The sequence below is a fragment of the Neolamprologus brichardi genome, chromosome 22, assembly GCF_056152115.1.
Source record: "Neolamprologus brichardi isolate AB-2024 chromosome 22, ASM5615211v1, whole genome shotgun sequence".
In the NCBI taxonomy this organism is placed as follows: Eukaryota; Metazoa; Chordata; class Actinopteri; order Cichliformes; family Cichlidae; genus Neolamprologus; species Neolamprologus brichardi.
In genome coordinates this window covers 23,753,356-23,767,490 of record NC_142124.1, presented here as the reverse complement: position 1 = coordinate 23,767,490, position 14,135 = coordinate 23,753,356, and the positions used below count along the sequence as shown (strand labels likewise).

Sequence of the window (14,135 nt, the reverse complement as noted above, 5' to 3'; positions counted from 1 at the left end):
GGAAGTAAAGACCACCGAGGCTTAGCTAGAGAGTTTTGAAGTATGTTTTTTTTTTTTTGGTGTGACCATACTACGACAAACATGTTCTGCTTTGTTCTTTTAAGTTTGAATAAAAAGTCCAAAGTCCAAATCCACCTTAAGCTCAACTGCAATGTTTGGAGGATGAAAGAAAAGTCTTTTGAAGTGATAATAATAGCTGTTATAGTTAACAACAGCAGCACTAATCTTTCTCTCTCAACTACAATACTTATACTTGGTACAATTTAAACACCCTTGAGGCCCGCACTATTTAAGCAGCAGATGTTGCCTTGCAACACAAAGGCTATTTTCAAGGCTCAGGAAATGTATTTCATGGATCAAACCGAACCAAAAGTCACTAACAAAAGGAAATATCAAGGCAAAGCAAAGAGGAAATTATTTAAGCCACGAGGCATTTTTTTGGCTAGAGGCCATGTGATTTATGAAGCTGATGTGGGCAATTCAGCATTGTTTGGGGCCCAGTTCGTATTTTTCTTTTAGTCTTCACTGCCATCTGAAAAAAAACCCACACACAAAAAAAACACCATCTCTAAGAGGCCAAAGGCTCCTCTGTGTTTAGTCTGCCTGATATTTGGTAATGTAGATTCATTTTTTTAGACCTATTTAGTGAAAACAGCTACCCACTGCTGCTCGAAATTATGTGATTAAAGTGCAGAGGCTTGACTACGGCATATAATGTTAAGGGCAATAGGTCCGAAACAGATTCAGGAGATTAATATGTTAGGGTTTGTTAAAACAAGTTAATACAAGTCCCTTTGCATTACACGTTATCATATAATTCCCACTAGTACGGCTTTAAACCTTTTTTGTGTACAGATTTGATCATAAAATCTAAAACACAATGGAAAGCTAGATTAGGAGTAAGCAGAGTTTTGTTCAGTTTTTTTCCTCTCATTGCAAGACAGGTCTTAAGGCATAAATGACACTTTCTGACTTTTTTTGTTGACTGTTTCTGCAGTCAGGCCGCGAACTCTGGTCATTATCTGGCTTTATGCTGAGTTCTCTGACTGCCAGCATTTATTCTGCGCAATTAATTAGCCATCAAGAACTGAAAGCCCCACTGACGAACACCAACTTAGGACGACTCGCTCAAACCGTTCCCCATTGTCTGTCGCCGAGTTATTATGTCTAAATTTTGTGCCAACATGTTTTTGCTGTGACAGTCCTGAATGGATCCAGTGCTGACTGTGCCGGGTCCCTCCTCTCTTGTTTTCTGGATAGAAGTACAGATGGGTGTGAACGCGTTTGTGTGTACGTGCGTTCTAACTGATGAGCTCTGGCCGTGCGATCCATGCTGCTGTCTAATTATCCTGATGTGATGGATGGCTTTGATTAAATCATGTGACGGCTGAGACAGTCTCTGCCTCCCTTTGCCTCTCGTCTCTCGACTCCATCGCTCTTTTTCTTCTTCTGTGACACACTTGCACGCAGACAAACGCATTACATAGGCTGCAAGCCCTTAACTCTAGTCTCTCCGTTTTTTTCTTTCATCTTATGATACAGGTCTTCAGTAGTTCAGAACAGATGAGCGCTGCTTTTAGCATTGATGAAAGATATCCATAAATCATCCGACGGGAGATAAAGAGAGTGATGAGGGTGGGAATGAGACCAGGAGGCAAAAAAAGATGGATAGATCGAGACATGGAAAATAATAGTTCAGTTTATAATTTTCATTGATTTCTGGACTGAATACAGCCACTGGTTCTGGTTGTCTTTTATCTCGACCTGGATCCAAATATCAATAATATCAAAACCAAAGCTGGAATTGGTATTCTTTCGATCGATGCTTTATTTTTATTCTTAAAGTTTAATATGTATCCCACTGACCTGTGTTAGATTAATAATTGTTTTGGAAGTTAAATGTGTCTCTTTTATTTATAGTCTTTAGTACATTTAAATGAGAGAAGCTGACCCAGCATGTTTAGAGACAGGCACATTTACATTACAGTCACCAAAAACACCCAGTTTCAAAATAAAAGAAAAGCTGAAGGGATGATTTAGCAGTTATTAAAATGTGTTCAAGATTTGCAAATTAATGATGATTCGGCTCATAAATCATAACACGCTGCTCTCTCGTACATAAACTGCCTTTATAGGTTAAAAACTCTAGTATGGGTATCTGCAATATTTACCTGGCATCAGATCGATACCAAGATTTGCAGTATTGCTCTGCACTAGACTCTATTTTTGTTCTGTATATTTTATTTTCCTTGAATAACATTAAATGGAAAAGTTTGCCTTTGATGAAAGTCCCTTTCTTGTGCACGTTGGATAAAGAAGCGCGACAATAAAAAACTTTTATAATCCAAAAACTGCAGAAAGAGTCCTATCTGAACATAAAAGGAAAAAATGCACCTGTGAGAGAAATATAGAAAGTAGAACATAAAATGGGACGATTTTATTCTCGCATGTTGTTGCTGGGAACAACGTTGGGATGAAGGAGTGCTCAGGGAAAATGATTTTCGCCCTAATTCTCTTATCTCCTTCTGATAAGCTCCACTGCAGATAATCAAAAAACTAAATTGATAACCTGCTCTAACGCAGGCTCGCTTCTGTCTGCAGCTACACACACCAAACTGCACACGTCCTAATGAGATGCTGTCCTTCAGTGCTACAAAAAGCTTCTGTTTGAAGTTACTCTCCCAGAAACCATATGCTCACAGCGGGAAGACTGGGCACAGATCCACGAGCCGCACAGGCACACGCACGCAGTAAAGCCTGTGTAGCCACACACACCTATAACCATTCAGAAGTGAGACGTGAGTGGGGGAGAAAAATGGAGGAAAGTGACTCATCTCTGCAAAATACTCCTCACAAGTCATCAGTTAAAAGCTTCATGTGGACTAGTAAGTGAAACACGTAGTCACAAGCTGTATTCTAATTGATGTCAAGGCACAACCAGCAAAACTCAACACTTTCGCCCATTAAATATGCCCATAAATGGAAGGCAGCAAGACTTTTAATGTGAAAAGTCAAGAGGAAGTCCTTAGTTATAGCATTCAAATTACAAAAACATATCATTACTAAGGGAGGAAAGCCCGACGTGACTCTGATAGAATTACTGCTGCTGAAATGCACATAAATTTAAAAGACAAGAAGTAAAGATGCAAGAAGTTTTGAGTTTGCATCAGCTGACACAGAGGAATGCCCAAACCTCCCATTTCTGACCACTACTGAAGGTTAATGAATTTTCAACCCCAAGTTAGTAGCCAATGAGCATGCATTTTTTATTTCTGCCAAAGCCAAGTCGAGCCTTTACTCGTCACTCCCCATTTCCCAAAACCAACATGTGGAAGCCAAAAACACTCAGGTCGAGGACTCATAATGGGACTTCACTAACGCTGACATCACAGTGGCTACATCCATCTTTTATATAAACTGTAGGGGTGGAACAGCTTTTCCAGCTGTTCTTGAATGCCAGCCTAGTCCCTAGGGTACAGCACAAGAAACAGCATCCTGCTGCAACTTCATCACAGTGAAAATCAAGAAAAAGCTCACAGGAATAATCAAGCATGCAACCAAAATCACCAGCACCACTTAAACCCAACTCTCAGACCCTCACAGCTTCCATTACTAAGGGCCCTGTAGACCTCCTTCACCACTCCTTACAGCTACTCTCATCAGGCAGCCACTAAAAAGTGCCTTGGGCCAAAAAGAGAACTTTGAAAAAGTTTTTCATTCACACCACAAAATTCATTTTACACAAGGCCACAAACTCTGTCAGTGTGTTCAAATGCTACTTTGCGAATGTGCTCTTATCTATTCATGGAATTGGTGTTATTAAATGTACTTTATGGTCTCCGATTTAACTTTGACTGTGTGAATTTGACTTTTTTCTGCAGTAGATATTTTGACTTATACCAGCAGGAAAAGCACAGATGCTGTGCTTTATTAATGTATTCCAGCCCCTGTCAGTTGGCACCTGAATGAGAATCCAACAGAAGTTGAAAGAAAACTCCAAGGACATTTATGGATGTGTTAGTAAAGCCACAGAAAGGAACTTTATAGAACTTTAAGAAATTTATAAGGTGGAAGTATCCTCTCATACTGAAAAGTGTAGTCAGTGCCGAGGGCTGCAAACCTGCATTCCTTTGAACGACCAGCAGGGGGGTGACTCCTAAAGTTCCTTTATTTGGTCTCTTTTAGACTGAAATAGATTAGATTAGTTTAGATTAGATTAGATTAGATTAGATTAGCCTTTATTGGGTCACTTCTGAGAAATTTAAACTGGACAACAGAGGGAAACATAAAACACACATACAGACACTTATTTACATTTTTACCCTAATTACAATTGAATAATTAGCCGATATTGGCAATAGAAAATTTATACCTATTTAACTTACAGTTTGGTGCCCTAAAGCTTTTTCCTGACGGCATCAACTGATACTTATTAAAGGTGATATTTTTGTCCTCAGTAACTTTCAGACCCTGCTGTATCACTGACTCTGGATGGGAAAATGAAAGGAGCACGTCAACTATCTTTCCAGCCCTTTTAATTTTGAACTTGGGATCTGAGCTTAACAGAAAGGTTGCCAAACCATGTAGCAATACAGTATAGCAATAAAGCATTTCCACTCCATGGACCCCAAGCCTTCTTAAAAAAAATGCAAGTGTTGACTAATTCAGGCGCACACATAATCTACATGATGAACCCACTGTAACTGACAAAGTAAACACCTAGATAGATGATAAACAAGGTATGATCTGAGGTGTGGATATATTTGACAAGTCACTAGTGTATCAATCAAAGTCCTTGGGATCTTAATAAGAAGATCCATCACTGTTGTTTTGAAAACCAAGACATCAAATGCACTTTAAAATTTGAAAGCAAACCAAAGGGGGACGTCAAGGTGACTAAATCAATTTTTAGGTAGAGTCAACTTTCCTAAAATCTAAACCACGTAAGTAAAAACGCCTGTGCAGAGACTAAGAATTAAAAGAGAGTCATCATTATAATGGGTGTTCTTGATTATGATTGATTGACTAACCATCTTAACCATCTTAGGACTTCCTGAATTACCTGAATAGACCCTATGGTAAGAGGCTATGCCATGACAAGGATCATTCAGTGACCATAGAAGTCTATCTGTATTCTTAGACATAGCAGAGAAGACTACTTTAGGTGTCCAACCTGTGTATTATTTTTTAATGTGTGTTATTTCATGCAGAGCACACAAAATCTGTCAGAATATATATTTACCCTGATGACAATGACAGGAATGATAATGATGATAATGCTATTTGGCGACAGAAATAGGCCATTTTAGGCATGTTGCAGAGAGTTTCCGGTTCTGACAGCAACAATGTGATGCATCTGTAATTTTACTTATATAGAACATCCCATCACATCCTGGCCTTGTATTACATCAGATAAAATGCACAAACAGCAGGGCACTGTGGGCCTCTAAGTGGCCCTCTCTGTAGCTGTAATTAGGTGAAAGCTTCAGCATTTCATTAACATGGTAAATCCAACAATGGACAAAAAGAGAGGAGTGTAACTGTATTAGCTGAGGTGACGAAGGCTAAACAAGCGAACAGAGAGGATAAATAAATAAAATGACAAATGTTTGGGAGGTAGATAGATGGAAGTCCGTTGAATGGTTTTAGCCAATTACAGAGAAAGAGTAGATAGATCCAGGGTACCTCCAGACACCAGATATCCTGTAGAGTGCTGACGTCACAAGAGCGAATCAAGAGAAAGGAGGGAGGAGAAAGTGAGGGGAGATGGAGAAAAAGGAGGAGACTGAAGCTAAGAATAGTAGTACATCCTCGGGCCAGCACGATCGGTCAGTCATGCCAGCTATTTTTTACTTTATTACTGTGCCAGTCTGTACTTGTCTTGACATCTTTCCATCTACTGTTTCTATTTTCCTCTCGCCATTAGCCTCTTTCCAAAATGCAAGGCCAACAGTATGGCAACTTTGTCATGTCGATGTTTCTCAACCAACCCACGCAGGGTAGTGACAGCTTAAACTGTTGTATGTAGTGTTCAGCCATGACGGTCGACAACAGCAAACATCTCCAGAAACGCGACTTAGTCAATATTGCTTCAAATGTGAGATCAAACACAAGGCAGGCCATGCAGGAGAGTGAGCGGCATGCTTCAAAATCCCACTTTCTCTGAGCTGTTTCACTGACGTGGGTTAATCCCCGAGGGATGGATTTCAAGGACGCAGAAGACAGAAGTGGAATTCGTATGTGGGTACAGGTGACGTGTAGCTGCAGGAGTTACATTCATGTGTGATTGTGCCTTCTACTTACCACAGTCTCATCAGGAAATGGTGCTCCATGCGTATAGGCAGAAAAGGATGGAAAAATAACTCGGTCCCAGTCACTCTGCAGACAGGGGGAGAGACAAAGACAACATCAGGGAAGCTCAAATAAAAATCTCACGTGCAGATTTGCGCCAGACTTATCACATGTGGATGGAAGCATTTAGTTCCATTTCTCTACAGTACATCCTTCTCCCCGTTATGGGAAAAGCACCCCCTCCCCATAAGCTCCGACCTGTAAATGAGTCCCTGGCGGTGCCTGCAATGTGGTGGAAGATGTGCCTGCCGGTCCCAAAACAAGAAGCCTCCCCTGACTGCCTAACTAACACTTCAGCTCCCCTGTTAGGAATGCCAGGCCCCGGAGCCACGAATGGTTGGATGATAGGAGGATATGACAAGAGGAGAACGAGATAACAGCAGAGAGAGTGAAATTAGCCATGGAAATAAAGGGATGGAAAAGAGATACGGACAATAACGAGAGAAAGAAAGAGGAGGGGATGACTCAGAGGCTAACAGCTTAATTGAGTGTGTGCTGCATCCAATTACCTCCTAAAAGCAGCAGAAACTGTGAAATCATTGAACTTCAGAAAAGAAACACACAGAGGCTTACACAAAGTAACACTGTGTCACCTGATGGGAGAACATGTGTGTGTAGCTGTGTGTGTGATATAACACGCCGAACAGGAAAATAGGATGCTTTGTCTGTGTGACATAAAATGCTAGCAAGCTAACTGTGGTGGTATTACAGGATGCCACAGGGTTGGGGATGCTTTATTACCCATTCATTAGCATTAGCATGAGTACAGTGAATACTGCTAGCTGTTAGCAATACCTCTCTGGGACTTTCTTCCCCCCTTCCTGTTATTCTGTGCCTCATTATAGCTAATGCACACCCTCGGCATGTGTTACTTTGGTGCTCCATGGCAACAGCAGCTAATATACACACAACATTTACACAGTTAAATCCATAAGATAAATCATCAACAAGGCACTGGATGTGTTTTAACAATCCCTAAAGGACACGGCAACAGTATGAAATCTTTTTCGCTGTGATCACCTGGTAATGATATTTTACTCAGTGGAATGGCAGTGTCATGCAGTGTTGCATTCAGAGACCCAAGTCATCACAAAATGGTTTTAACATGCATTGTGTGACAGGAGGCGGTGTACTTTTGCCAATCCTACATGGAGGATGTGCTGCTGTCACTCGTCAAGCAGAGCATGGCAGATGCTCTCACGAGCCTCCATTGATTTTGTTGCAAAAAGTGTGTGTGTGTGTTTGTACATGGGTGTGTGCGTGGGTGTGATGTGTCGCTAGCTAGCTGCAGAGATAATTAGAACACAACTCTTTTGCTGTCCCTGTAGGCCACTGATCCAGCTGCTTTCATCTAATATAGGTCAGCTGTGACAAAGCCCTCAGCATGGACACTGATCAGCCCTGCTGGCACTGTCATACGCAAAATATGAAGTTAAACTCATGCACAAACACGCAGACTGATATGCTCTCTCGCACGCAAGCACGTCCATGGCACACGTAGCAGGTAAAACTCCTAGCAGTGCTGAAAGAAACACACACACACACACTGCTTTGTGTTCTCGTTTTCCAGTAACACAAACCGCTCGATTCATAAATACACTGGAGAGCGCAAATGAGAAACTTCAAGTCAGCTCTCTCACAGCAAAAGAAACCATTGCCAGACATATTCAATGCAAATTCATTCATTTGCTTTGAAATGAATTCTACACTAGAAATTGTTTTTTGTCGGATCATGCTTGTATCTAATACTCAGTGATGCGCAAACTGCAGTAATTATTCATAGTACTAGGTTATAATAGTGTCCCACAAGTGCACAAACATCAAATTAAAATTACACACAGCAAGAGACAAGCCTGCTGACATGATCTTTATTAACATAACAGCATATAAAGATATTTCAGTGTTTTTAAAAACAATGATAAAAGTATGTAACAGATTGGAGATACGACAGAAACGAGCATCTGGTTCTGAGTAACTGACTCAACAGGGCCCTGAACTTTATAGGCAGTGGATGGTGATGTGAATAACATTGATTATTTCATTACAACGCGGCGCTCTGCTAGGAGCACTAATGTCCTGGGATATATGTGGATATACAACCAAAGGCTTCATTTTCAGTACACATGGCACTCCCCAATGGCTGCTGCCTCACAGAACAAGACAAACCACGCAATGCATTTAGACAGGTGGCATCATGGTTGTAGCTGATCACTGTACTCAGCTACTGATTTTGCTGCCTAATGCATACACACAATCATATCATGCCCATTCTGGATTATTCCTGGACATTAAGCTCAGTGTTTGTAGGAACCCAAAGGTTACACCTTCTCCTTTATTTCACATTGAACCATATGCCAAAATGGCATATGGCACTGTTACAGACATGTTGGGAGCTAAACAACATCTGCCACTACTATGCTTATAAGATGTTGAGTTGTTACTTTCTCAGATATATTCTGATTTATTACACTTTCCAGTTAATGTTTTAAAACATCTGGATAGTTGCATGAAATTAGAGTGATTGATTGAAAATTCAAAAAACAACAAAAAAACCAACCAAACAAAAAACTTATTATTGTCATGAGTTACAAAAAAAAAAAAGCTAAACGCATAAAAATCCTAACATTAATGTGAACTTTGCAATTTCCTTTTATCTGTCTGCATAAACTGGACGAGCCATTTGGAGCATGCTCTCTTTGGTAACAACTGTTCTCTACATAACCCCTAAAACTGCACAGTGGGCTTCAGCTTATTTAATAATAGATGTCAACATCCTCATACACGCTTTTAAGAGGCATATAATATACTCGCCCGCATCCACACTCGCACTGTTTGCACTCTCAGACTCTACACTTGTACTTGCACAACAACTTTTTGTAGTCCTTCCACCTAAATAATTAGTCACCAGGAGTGACCTCGCTGAGGGTCGTGAGTGGGGGGGTGCATGATGCGAGCAGCAGGGAGGAAGAAGGGCAACGTGGGCGAGGAGAACAGCAATTATTTTCTCTTCTTTTCTCCATGCACTCCACTCTGTTTCCCCTCAATTACAAAGGCCACATTTATTAGGTGCCACCGCTGATATAGAGAGTACCACTAAAGTGACTAGCGCACCTCCTCAGGTGTTTTATCAGAGCTATTATATTGATGACCAACTCAACAGAAAAACATTATTATCTTCTGCCAGCCTAATACAGTGGACTCGCTAATGGGCCAATAATTGGTTCAAATTGCGAAGTTAACACGTAGTGGCATAGCCTTTGGGATGACTCGATTAAAGCGCCTTGGCTGTGTCGCATTGCAGGAGATCCATGCATTCTCTCGACTCCGGTCAACTCTTTTTTACCCTCACTCTACGTCTCTTTATTTTTGCTCCCAATGCGTGCCCAGAGAGTGCTGTGCTAACACGTGGGGTCATACCGGGCTTTAAACAACTGGAGCTATTTATGCAAATATAATCAATACTTAATTGTCTCCCTCTCTCTCTTTCTCTTTCTCCCTCTCACTCGCTCTCTCCATCTCTCCATCTAATAAGAGACTGCAGCAGGGGCATTAATTAGGGCCAGACATGCACCAAGGATTTCCCACAGGGCTGAGCAGCACGGCCAGTTCATAGTGGGTCAGCAGAGGACAGGTCTGGTCTGGCCACTGCAACGAGAGACTGCAGAGACAGCAGCAGCTGCAGAACAATCTACAGCAGCCCTGCTTTGCTTTAATGGCTCTAATAAACCACCTTCTATAGACGGTGCAGGTAAAGAGCGTAAAAGCATTATATAGGTGATATAAGGCTTTCCATTTGTTTAAGCTTAACAGCGTTTTGTAAGCTGAGTGAATTAACCACCACACACGTGGTTAAGGACACTAAGCTGGACAAGTTTCCCTTTCTTGCAGTAATGAGAGCGGTATATAACTATTTTTTATACTGTTTTCACCACTTGTTCTTCATTTGTCTAATTTCTAGCCCAAGATTTTGTAGTGCTACCTGCTAGATAAAAAAAATTCACACTGGCTCAATTGAATGGTTGGCAAACCAGGTGAGTTTAATGTTTCAGCTAAGAAAACAGGTCTTCAATACACAGCCGGTGGCTTCATATTTGATATGATGTTTAAGGACCGAGGCTTGTGGCCCATGTCTCACTATAGAATGAAATCAGCATCTTCACCTTCTAAAGAGTAATACGGGCAAAGCTAATATTATGACATTAGGGAAAAACTTCCCTTTAGTGCAATGTCACAGCTGCTTGATGGCTCTGATGGACACAAAATATGCTGTTATAAAATATTTAAGCTATTTTTTCCCCTAACATAGGAGCCTTTGTCAAAACCATTGCATTACTATATTTTCAACTTTGGGGCAACTGCTAAACCCAAAGAGTCTAGAAGCTTAGTTCCATTTGCGAATCAGTGTCCTACATTTAGGACACTGCACATAGATTTTTAATAACTTCTTAGGGATTTCCACAGGATTAAGTTCAGACAACCCAAGCAACTTCCTTAACACCAGCCATTTCCAATTAGATCCTATTAACAGAACACTGGCTTCAGCGCTGAAAACATACCCTATAGAGGATTTCTGTTGGCTTAAAAGAAGGAAAAAAGTTGAACAGTTCTATGCATCTATTTTCTGCATATGGTATATGCCATCCATCATCTTTATCCCACAGCGCCGTGAAGTTTTGTGATAACCACAAAATGGAGATTGCACAAACAGAAATCAGGTATACATTAATGCACAGTTTAAAAGTTGTTCTATCAGGCTGTGAGTGAGATGACTGAGAGCTAGACACAGTGCAGTAGAAAATACAAGAAATAAGAATAGTTTATACTATTTCCGAGTCCACTTAAAGTTCACATTTGGTGTGTGTCTCAAGGACAAATCCACCAAGTTTGAACAAACAGGATGTCACACACATGCCCTGTGATCATCCAGTAACAATGAAGTTCCTCTCACATGGACTGGATACTTGCATACTCATGGGTGCAGAAAATGTAACATCCACAAAAGGGTTATTATGCACACAAGCTGCAAGTACTATCTATTTTCATCACCTTCTATGACTATTATCCATTCATCTATTCATCCATCCATCCTCTTAACCACTTATAAAGGCTCTAGCGTAACAGTGCTGGAGCCTATACTAGCGAGAACCAAAGTACACCCTGGACTTAGAGACAGAAAACCATTCAGTCTTACACACTATGGCTAGGTGATTTATTTTTTCTGTCCCATTTAACCCAAAAGGTCATTCTTCCCTTTATGGAAGCACTTCAAAATACACATAAGTCTAGTACAATGACATTACAGACATAAGTCCCCTTTATAATCTGAGTACCTGCTTAGCATTGACCAAAATAGATAATGCATACATTCTGGCATATTTAGTGGGCAAAGTTTGACAGAGAGTCTGCATCATATTGGGAGTGATTACTGATAAGTGATGTCTAAGGAGTCACTGGTGATGAACTTAATGTTCGGAGAAAGGCAAATTATATTTTCGGAAAATGTGAATAGTTTTCAAATGATGTGAGTTAGAATGTATTAGGATAAGGTTAAGGTCATGGCTGATAATGACTTTGACCTCAGAGGGTTCATGGAACATCTGAGAATGTGTTAAGCCCCTGTTAGTGTTAGAACGTATTTCTTAGGTGACTGTGACACTAGAAAGGCACATATTGGAATAATACTGTAAAAATCAGAGCAGCTCAAATGTTTCTATATATGACAAAGCCTTCACACAGTTTGTGTGTAATACCTTGCTTTATCAACATGACTGCGATCTTTCTGCATTTTCCTCTAATATGCAGGCGCACGCACTAACACCTGGATCCTAAAAAGTACCCTCATCTCTTGTCTTAATGGATTTGAGACTATATTCTGACTATACACAAATCAAATGAATGTGCCAGCTCAAGGCATGCCCGGGGACATGCTGCACATTAGAGAGAGGCATCAGTGATGCTTTTAAGAAAGTATGTATGAATCAGAGGTCGGTGAGCAGAAGAGAAAAGAATGGCGAGGGAAGGCCGAAAACAATGTAAAAGGAGGGGTGAGGGCAAGGAGACGTGGGAAATGAAATGCTGAAGCAGAAGTAAAAGATGGGGTAAAAGTCTGTTTCTCTTGCTCTAGAGGGTTTCAAGCAAGTGAACCGTGCACCACTGTTACATCTTTGTACGTCTGTTAAGGATCGCATGGACTGCAAATATTTTTGAATATGCTTGTGGTGCAGCTGCAGATGCAGCTGTGCAATGCTTCACAGTCTTGTATCTTTATGGGTGCACTCACACAAACCTATTCTCTGTGGTCAGGGCAAAACGCTTAAAGCTCGGTTCTCCCTCCAGTACTCACCTGACAGCTCACCATTTTTCATACCCTTTGTACCGCTCTCTCTCTCTTTGTGCCTCCTTCTCTCTCCCTTCGCTCTTAAGGATCCCTCAGTTCTCATTAGGCGATTCCTTGGCAGCAGGTGGATACAGTGAGTGTTTCTTCTTCCTTCACACTTCCTTAATCAATCTTTCACCCTCTCCCATTCTTTCCTCTTAGCCTCTCACTACCTTCCACTTGCACATCTTAAACCTCTCTCTCCTCTCTCCCTCTTTCCTCGCCAAAGCCAGGCCGCTTCATTTATCGCTGTAAAACTGTTCATTTCTCAAAGGACATGAGGAGAGGAAGACGAGTAACAGCAGAGGAAACCGAGACAACTATCTTTGAAATAAATAAATAAATAAAACAACCAGAAAACAGATTTCCGTTTGAGTACAGTGGCCCCATATTGCCTCCGTTTTGTTGTTGTTGTTGTTGCCAGTCATAAGTGAGCAGTTTGGGGAATGGCTAAAGTTATGATTAATTCATTTCAACGCTGCTAGAGAGTATATCGGTGGCAATGATGCCCCAGAGCCCCCAAACAATCCAAATCACATTCATTATTGTCAGTCAGACCAGGAAAAGAGTTTGTGTACGTTTGATTGCTGCAACTCTTTTAAAATGTGCACAAACACGTGTGATTCGTAAATGCTTTTTTTTGTCATTTTCCCTTCACCCGAGACCCAATTCCAAGCTTGCTAATGCGTTATGGATCATTAAACAAATATACTGACAGCGTGCTGATTACAGAAATGAATGATGCATGATGCCGTTTTGCTCCATTGTGCATGTGTCAATTTATTTACTTGCCTCGAGACAAAAAGTCTGAAGACATAGCATAGCATGTCCATTAGCCTCAGACAGAGTACTGGTAATATGATACACAGGTTACAGCAAGAGGGCGTCACTGCATCGTGCTGAGAGAAAATCTCGGTATTTGCACAGGTACAGTCACAGGGTTTTTAAAGATAGTTGACCCCCCCCTCCAAAAAAACAAACAAACAAACAAATAAATAAATAATTTTTAGGTCAAACGCTTCAAGGGAGTCAGTGAGGGAGACAAAATGAGCAAGGGCCAGACCGAAAGGCTACATAAATTGAAAATCCAAAGAGGACAGGCTAAAACAAGATCATACATGAGGAAATGACCTGAAACAGGAAAAACAGCAAGAATAAAAATGATGACTGATGACAGGCAAAAAAAGAAAAAACTAACGCAAGGAAATAAAAATGAGCTAGAAATGAAAATGAATGAAAAGTATGATGACACAAAACAAGAGGTGACTGAGTCAAGTTCATAAAGCAGGCATTGCAGCTCTTTACAGTGCACAAATATGAACTCTCTCTTCAGTTTTCTCTTCAGCTTTAAAGGAAATCCTAACTGCATTCATCGACTGAGCCTTCAACAAATTCAGTTCTCGTCTCC

The 14,135-nt window shown here is 40.8% G+C and overlaps 1 protein-coding gene across 1 annotated transcript in view; it reads right to left on the bottom strand.

Moving 5' to 3' along the window:
- dlgap3 (discs, large (Drosophila) homolog-associated protein 3) overlaps window positions 1-14,135 on the bottom strand; it is a 153,255-nt gene that overhangs the window by 71,901 nt on the left and 67,219 nt on the right. The window contains exon 2 of the mRNA XM_006795175.3: window positions 6,304-6,378. The gene's annotated coding sequence lies outside the window, so the exon portion shown is untranslated. The remainder of the gene's footprint in view (window positions 1-6,303; window positions 6,379-14,135) is intronic.